The following is a 9,437-nucleotide window of genomic DNA, read 5'->3' as shown; positions in this document are numbered from 1 at the left end:
ACATATATTTGCATGGCTATAGAGTTATTACATAATGAACTTGTGAGTATTAGCACCATTTATCTCCTTTTTTTAAAATTGAAATATAGTTAACATACAGCATTGTATTAGTTTTAGGTTATTAGTTTTAGTGATTCAACAATTCTGTACATTACTCATTGTTCATCAAGATAAGTGTACTTTTGATCCCCTTTATCTATTTCATCCCTCCCCACCCATCTCCACTTCTGTTAGCACCATTTTTAATATCAAAACCTAAAAAATGTTTACCTCTTTGCTAACTTTGAAGGATGTCCTAAGATTATGCATACTGACTTTCCTAAACTGATCTAAGGATCTTCTAAACTGATTCAAGTTATATATATGAATATATTTTGTTCCCACTAGGGTTTGGTCTGAGCTTTATAAATAGTTAGTATGTCTCCATTGATGATTATTACTATCTATTTTATACATTTCACATAGACTCATAGCATTTGAAGATTAAATACAAGTTGCAAGTGCAAAAACATGCCCTCTAAAATTAAAAAAATGCAATAAATGTCAAATTTAAATCTGCTTTGAAGAAAAAAATGACACTATAGACTGTGAAAAAAATCCATTTTTAATAGTGACTTTATGTCAGTCCACAGGGAGCCCTATCAAGCCACGGCTGACTAATGACTATCATTTTCAGTTGATTTCATTAGTATTTATGTTATAGTATAAAGTACATTCCCTTTGGTGCTCTGAAAATCAGTGATTTACATATATTTAGTGTGAAGATTTTGCTTTGGATAATATAAAAGTGATTTAATAGCTAAGTAAGGATTTTTTTTCTACCTAAATCCACTTATTCAGAAATAAATATTAACTTTTAATAAAATAGCATTTAATGCACTATTGCCACCCATTAAAATAAAACATGATGCTGTCAGCTGACCATCTTCATGTCAGAATAATACACTATTATAGCCTTCTTTTTGTCAGAAACATTTGAGCACTTTCGATTGAGAGTGTAATTTTTACGAATGATATGAACTTTACTTATACAGTAGGCACATTGGATGATGCTGGTCCACCAATTAAAGGAAGCAATTGTTACACAAAGACAGAAGTCCCACCCACTGTTTGATAAAAAGGAAAATTTTTTAACCTCTGGTTTTTAAAACAAATAATATAAGTGCTCTTTGGAATTTCGGACTCAAATATGGTTCTTTGTGTAATGTGTGTTTTTTGATTCTAAGAAGATACTAAAGATGAAAAAAAGCAAGTTGTGGAATCTACTGCTGCACATTAGATACCATTCTGTGCAATGATAGATTCAGAGAAATAAATACTTTGTTCTTGACATCAAGAAGGGCCCACATAAAACATGACCATTTCCATAGATCGTAATAAAAGTCTGCTTATGCCACAGGCCAAACAAGCAACATAATCAATAAGTGTTACAAGTTGGCAGGTGAGGAGACAATGGTATGGGTTGCTCTTAGAAGAAAATCAAAAACATCAAAAGCTGATATCAGATATTTGAAAATATTCTGACATCTGTCTCTAAAGTATAGTTTCCTTGAATGTAAGCATTCATATCTGCAGAATTCATATTTTGAAAAACATTAAGTTCTATCTTCTAATCCCAAATTCAAAGAAAAACATCAGAATGCTTCATCTTCTGAGTAACTGATATTTTTACCATATTGTTTACTCTGGTGGAGAGTTGTTTTGGTGCAGTTCTTCAGAAATGTAAATTAATGGGACACCAGGGTGGCTCAGTCAGTTGAGCATCCAACTCTTGATTCCGGCTCAGGTCAAGCTCTCATGGTCATGAGATCAAGCCCCAAGTTTAGCTCTGTGTTGAGCATAGAGACTGCTTGGGATTCTCTGTCTCCTTCCCCCTTGGTCCCTCCCCCACTTGTTCCTCCCCTTAACCCAAATAAATAAATAAACATTAAAAAAAAAAAAGAAACTAAAACTAACATTTAAAAAAGCCATTAGTAATGCTCAAACAAGAGAAATAGATTTCTAAATAATTCCTTCTGCTTTAAATAGGTCATCTTCACTGTGTTTTCAACACTGAATTGGGATGAGACCAGATAAGGATAGTGCATTAAAAAAATGGTTTCTAAAATCAGACCCACTAAGCACTAAAAGATGGTCTCTACATTTTTATTCCCATATAAATAAAGAGATTGATTTGGCCTACTCTGCTATTCTTTTAAATCTTTGATTTCAACACACACCCACACAATCAGATGTTGTAGAATTCATTTAGTTAAGTTTTCTGCTAACTTATCCACGAAATGGGGCTGCAACTTAATTAACCTTCTCCCATCACACCTTGGTTATATTCTGATTCTCTGATTTAAGCGCTTTATAGGGCTGGCATTTATTCTATCTGTGCTAGTTTACAGCTTCTAGTCAGGTCCCTGGAGTAAAGTAGTATTTCGGTGGGAATTATTCACTGAGGAAAACAACAAGCAAATGCTTTGAATGAGACCAAATTTACTTTAAAATTTAGGATATTGAAATTCTGTACAGGATGTGCCTTAAGATATTTATGTGAAGTTGCAAAGAATCTCTTAACTTCTTCCAATTAACCATCAATCAAAGTTTTATGAGATAATATAATGCAAATATTCATCAAGCTACTCATCTAAATGGATGCCCCTGATACACATGCTCATAATTTTCCCCCAAATATTTCTGAGTAACACCTGCATCTAATGTCATTCTGGCTACACTTCCATTTGGGAATTGCTGGAATATAACCAAGGGAGCACCTGCCATAACTCACAAGCTAGTCTCTAGAACTTTGAAAAAGCCATGGCAGAGGTGAAGTGCTGTCATGTTATCTGTTCATATTATGAATATGTCATGAACATGTCATGTATGAAAATGTATGAACATGTCTTCATTACCTGTTAAGTCCTAAACAGTGAAAACTACAACTTTGGAACTACTTGTTTAGTTTGAAATCCCTTTGACCTAAAATGTAGACAAATATGCCTACCTGGGAGCAATTTTCTACCTTTTTTCGCATGTAAGATTGAATGAGTCCAGACTGATGGAATTCTGCTTAAAGGAAAGCTTATTAATACCAGGCAGAATATTGATAAATGCTTATTGACATCCCACTTTATCATTTAGTCCAAATAAGCTTTCAGGCATCAATTGACAAAAGTATTTATTTCTATCTTATTGATGTAGGGGAAGAAACCAAGAAAATTTTACTAAGCTTCTGATGGAATTGCTGTTTAAACTGGGAAAGAATAGGGGCGCCTGGGTGGCGCAGTCGGTTAAGCGTCCGACTTCAGCCAGGTCACGATCTCGCGGTCCGTGAGTTCGAGCCCCGCGTCGGGCTCTGGGCTGATGGCTCAGAGCCTGGAGCCTGTTTCCGATTCTGTGTCTCCCTCTCTCTCTGCCCCTCCCCCGTTCATGCTCTGTCTCTCTCTGTCCCAAAAATAAATAAAAGTTGAAAAAAAAAAATTAAAAAAAAAAAATAAATAAACTGGGAAAGAATATGTTACTTACTCGGCATGACTATGAAATGAACACAAACTAAAAATCAGTCATACAGTTTTAATATCTAAAATTTTTCTTATAAAAATAAATACATTCTAAGCTATTGTCTATCATCTTTTTAATCAAGCGCCAAAATCTAAACCCATAGCTCTAATTTTATTTTTCTAATCTCATTGTATCCTCTGTGAAATTCTCTGAAACAAAAAACCAGTGTTTCTGGTTTGTAGAATTGAGGGTAAGAAATCAGTTATGTGTGCCTTTTTACAAACTTCAGATAAATTATATTAAAACTCAATAATTGGGGCTTGTCCAACATTAATGCTTTTGGTACTTGTTGATTTAAATCACATGGATGAATTTATTCATTGTTGAATCAGTGATGTTCAGTATTACAGAAACTAAGGCAGAAAAGAGACTCAAAGAGCTTATACTGAAATGCAGTAGGCTGATTGGTTGTATAGCAGTTAAAATACTCAAGATATGAAGCAGGTAGAAGATAAGTAAAGGTGTGTTGCTCAGAGGATAGAAATTAATTTTTAAAACTTCTTTTCAAAGGAATATTAAACATGATATTGGCTAAGCAAATTCCACGTAAGATAATTTTAGCTAATGAATACCAATCTTAGACTTTAATGTCTTCTCCATTAGCTCCAAATATTTAGTTTCCCAGAACCTGTCACCCTATTACTAAATGAAGATTATGATTTAAAATACAGTTATTATTTTTCCAAATTGACTTAACTGCCCCTTGAAAATGTTTGGAATAGGTACCAATTCAGGTGAATTTTGAAAATTCACACTTTTCCACACATGATACGAAATAAATGTTCCCACAATAACAGGGGGATATATAGGAAAACAATATTTCCACTACCAATTTCTGAAAATTGTTTTATGAATTCTTATGAATTTGTAAATTTACTGTTTATAAAATAAACACATGGTATTTAAAAAAGAAAAATATATTAATAAGAGAATATCAAATCATATATTTCTCTCATTATCACACATAGCAATATATTATGATAAGTTTTCCATGTTATAAATATTTTAGAAAATATGATTTAGTGTGTAATATTCTATTGAAAGGATTACCACAACTTTGCTAATCAGTCTGCTATTGTTAACACTTAAGTTCAGAAAAAGCATTTTTAATTAATCTGTAAGTTTTACTGGACATTACTGTAACTCCAGAATATGGTATGCAAAGAAAGAGGAAAATAAAATAGAAAACTAAGCCCCAAAACAAAATTACATTCTTTGAGTTCAGAATATGAAAACTGAGGCAATAAATTTTAAAAATTGGGTTTTGGGGGCATCTGGGTGGCTCAGTCGGTTGGGCGTCCGACTTTAGCTCAGGTCATGATCTCATAGTCTGTGAGTTCGAGCCCCACGTCAGGCTCTGTGCTGATGGCTCAGAGCCTGGAGCCTGCTTTAGATTCTGTGTCTCTCTCTCTCTCTGCCCCTCCCCTGCTCATGCTCTGTCTCTGTCTCAAAAATGAATAAAAACATTTAAAAAATAAAAATTGGGTTTGGGTTGAAGGATAGAAAAGTAATCAAAGGAATTAATTATAGAAAGAATACATCTAAATTATTGACAGTAGTATATCAAGTGCAAACTTATGTCTAATCATAAAATTTTCAGTAGTTCCAAATCCTTGCAAAGCTTAAGAAGGTCTTCTGCAATGACCATCTTGTTCTCCAATATTACAAACAATAGAGGGATATGTAATGTTACTTCTACACTTATATTCAAAAGAGCAAGCATGCTCTCTCACTCATATTCTATTCTCCAACTATAAATGCCATCTTTAGCCATGATCAGGACCAGTCTCACAGACAAAATACCACTTATGCTGAATGTTCAGAGTCAAAGATTTGCCACACTGACAACACAGAATGTAGGAACCATGCTGGGGGAACAGTGGGTTCAAAGAAGAGTGAAAATTGCATGAAACTAGAGTTGACTTAGAGATTACTAGTATTAATGAGTTGGTAGTGTCATGTCAATTCCTAAATGTTTTAAAAATAGAACACCCAACAAGTTATGGGATTCAAGATTCAGGTAAAATTTCAAGCTCAAAGGAGATGGTTAAAGGAGTGGCATTTTGAAATTCCTCAATGCATGACTTTCTTTAAAAATTTCACCAAAAAATATGCTCCCAATGACTCAGCTACCACTCTGCTATACAAGAAAAAACAAAAGAATTGGGGAAAGTGCATAATCCTCATAGTAGTTATGAATGTGTTATAGTAGAAAATAGAGGAAGAAGAATTGATATAATTCCAGAAATCAAAAGGCTTATATTAGTTTCTGCTTCTACACAGAATAACGTAAAAGAGACAACAACTAATGAACCAAAGTATACAAAATAACTGAAAATCCATACAAAATATATGAATATAAATAGCAGACAAAATAAGTGAAACAATATATGAACGCAAAGTAACAAAGGACAGTGATCCTGAGAGATGGGAAACAAGTGAGCCCTAGTGCCCCCAGTTTGAGTCCTGGAGGAAGTTTTCAGGTTGTGGCACATGGAGAGAGGTTCGAGTGGAATCCTGTGGTCACCTTCAGTTTGCGAGATGTAGATTGGAGTGTGGAGAGACCAGAGAAGCTAGTACTAAAGGGCAGAATATCAGAAAAAGGAGATCTCACAAAAAGAAAAGAATAGAGATCTGCAGGAAGGTCACCTTCAAGTCTTCAGCTGATTACTAATCATGTATGCCTATGAAGAAATTACAGCAGGCTGGAAAAGAGCCACCTGAAAGAATTAGAAGTAACCATTCTTAGAGTTTACACAGGGCTGGGAATAGTACCTATTTCCACCAGCCATTGCACAAAAGCTCATACTTCAAGGGGCATCCAGAAGATCACTCAGAAGGGTTTTATCTTCATAGGTGTTTTCCCCATTGTATTTTCTGTTCTATATTTCATTAATTTTCATTCTCATTTTCATTATTGTCTTTGTTCTGGCTTTAGGTTTCGTTTGTTCTTTTTCTTTTTGGTGTCTTATGGTGGTTAGGTTAGCTTATTAATTTAAGATTTCTTCTTTTTTGTCAGAAGAATTTGCAGCTATGAATTTCCCTCTATGCACTACTTTAGCTGTATCCCATAGTTTCTCTATGTTATTTTCATTCACCTTAAAGTAGTTTTACTTGCAGCTCAGAGTTTTTTAATTTCCCCTTTGATTTACTTTTGGATGCATGGGTTTTTTAAGAGTATGTTTTGAATTTTTCACATTTGGGAGATTTCCAAATTTCTTTCTGTTATTGATTTTAATTTCATTCCAGTGTCATTTACTTTAATTCTTTGACTATATTTTTAATGACTGCTTTGAAGTCTTCTTCCATTAAATCTAGCATCTGGTTGCTCTCACGAAAATTTTTTATCATCTGCTTTTTTTTCCAGTGGATGGGTCAGACATTCCTGTATATTTACATGTGTCTTGATTTTATATTTTCTTGGGAATTGGACATTTAGGTAATATTTAGGTTATTATAGCAACTGTAGATATCAGTAACAGCACTCCCCTTTCCCAGCTTGTTATTGTTATTTCTTTATTTACATCTTTAGTGACTGGCTGGATTACTTTAGCAAAGTTTACTCCCTCCACCACCTCTGACCTACAGTGTCAAAACTATGATGTTGACTCTTAGGGCAAGCAGCCATGGGTACACACACACACACACACACACACACACACACACACACAAACTGGGATGGCAGTGGCTTTAGCAGGACCTTATTTTGGCCATATCTTTTTATTACCAGTTCCAGTTGTATGGTAACTTCTCTAATTTTCACCATTGCTCTCTTGTTTTCAACAATGCACTGGGACATAAATTGCAAAGCATACAATCCAATCAAATCCAGGTAGCAGTGAAGTGATAGTTCCATAAACCAGTGCTTGAGATTTTTGTGACTCTAGGATGCTCTTTCCCAGTCCACTCTGGCAAACTAGCCAGCCTGCAATCAGACGACATCTCCAATGAATCTGTCAATCTCCTTCCAATGCCTTGCACCCAAATAGCCACTGTTTTTGAGGAATGGTCTTAAAGTTCTCCAAATTCTGCTGCAAATGAAGTCGATTCATTTGGAGAGAGATTTGGTGGTCTCTTTCCTATGTCCTTTTCTTCTCCCAGGCAAAATCTTTGAACCACCACTCTGGTGCTTGGGATGGGTCAATAATGTACATGTATTTGAGTGATAACCCCCATTCAGGAGCTAAGCTCTCAGTAGACAGGAGAGCACAAGCCCCAAGTCTCTTTGTCTTGCTTCTCTTAAGATGGTACTCCAATTCCATGATTCAAAGCAATGGTGATTGGGAGTCCATTATTAAGTGCCACATCTAATATAGAACCTCTGTCCCACCTGAGGGGACTGGGCAGAGAAGGGAGCCCCTATTTCTCAGTTGCATTGGAACTTAGTCTTAGCAACAGGTAGCTAGGGACAACATAAGAAAGATGTACTGCCATCCCTAGGAAGATAAGCTTCTAACTGGGAGCTGGATGAAGAAGGATCTCTGTGTTCCAATTGTGCTTCCATACCAATCTGGAGTGGACATGCCACCTTAAGCAGGAAAATGGGAGGTAGCATGTGGGCTTTAGTTCATATACCATAGAGCCTTGCAGTTCTTACTGAGTTGTATATTTTCTTGAATAAATATGTTTTCTTGAATAAATGTTTCTTCATTAGTTACATGCCCTTAAGGCCATTTCCAAAGATGTCAAATTGTTGCTTTTCAAAAAAACTTTTCTAGTTTTGATGGCAGTGTATTTGAAAAACTCCTCACATTGTTATGCCAGAAGTGGAGCTCCCAAACCAGAATTCTATATCAAGCAAACATGCCTTTCAAAAATGGTGGCAGTTCCTTAATGACCAATGATGTCGAAGATTATCAAATTGCTTATTGGCAGTCTATAGATTTTCTTTGAAAAAAATATCTGTTCAAGTCCTTTATCCATTTTTAAATTGGGCCATTTGTCTTTTTGTTGTTGAGTTATAACAGTGCTTCATAAATTCATAAATTTGAATATTAGATCTTAAATATCTGATTTACAAATAATGCAAAGTTTTTATTGGATGAAGTCCAATTTATCTACTTTTTTTTTCTGTTTTGGTGTCAAATAAAAACCTATTAAAAATTAAGCTTAAGAAAATGTACTCTTTTTTAAGATCTTTATAATTTTAGCTGTCATATGATTCATTTTAGAAGTCACTGATTCATTTCAGATTATTTTTTGTAGATTTCATGAGGTAGGGAATGGAGTGAATAGGAGGAAGAAGAATCAAGAGGAAGGAATGACAAAGGATGATATGGAACTTCTTGGGTGTGATGCATATGTTTATTATTTTGATTGTGGTGCTGTTTTTATAGGTGTATATAGATATATTAAAACTTAGAACATTTAAAATGTTCAGCTTATTATATGTTAATAAATGTCAATGAAACCTATTAAACAGAAAAATTCATAGAAAAAGAAATAAAAACCTGTAATTTCAAAGCTACCACAATCCTCTCGCTAAGTAATCAAGTTGAACATAAAAATATACTTAAAAATTACTTCTCAGCTTACGCTGATCTGTAGCATGAGATCAGAGGACACTGTAATCATTAATAAAACTGTTCACTACAGTTGTATCCTTTTAAGTTTAGTTCTGACCATGTTTCTGTGGTTAGCTTTTCAGCCTAGGTTAAGTATGCATATGTACTCCTTTATTTATTCATTAATAAGACTATTTATTGAGTGCATTCTATGTAATTAATAGTGCCAGTGCCTGAAAGTGCCCAGTAGATAGTGGTTATCTGATAAATCATTATTAATTGAATGAAGAAAGAAATTGATAATAGGCACTGTATTTTGTCACTTTATATACGGAGGTTAGAAAAAAGTCATGTTTTCTGGTCTCTTGGAGCAAAGATCAAAATTTG

This window comes from Leopardus geoffroyi, chromosome D3 (assembly GCF_018350155.1).
Source record: "Leopardus geoffroyi isolate Oge1 chromosome D3, O.geoffroyi_Oge1_pat1.0, whole genome shotgun sequence".
Taxonomy (NCBI): Eukaryota; Metazoa; Chordata; class Mammalia; order Carnivora; family Felidae; genus Leopardus; species Leopardus geoffroyi.
This window is presented reverse-complemented; position numbering follows the sequence as displayed.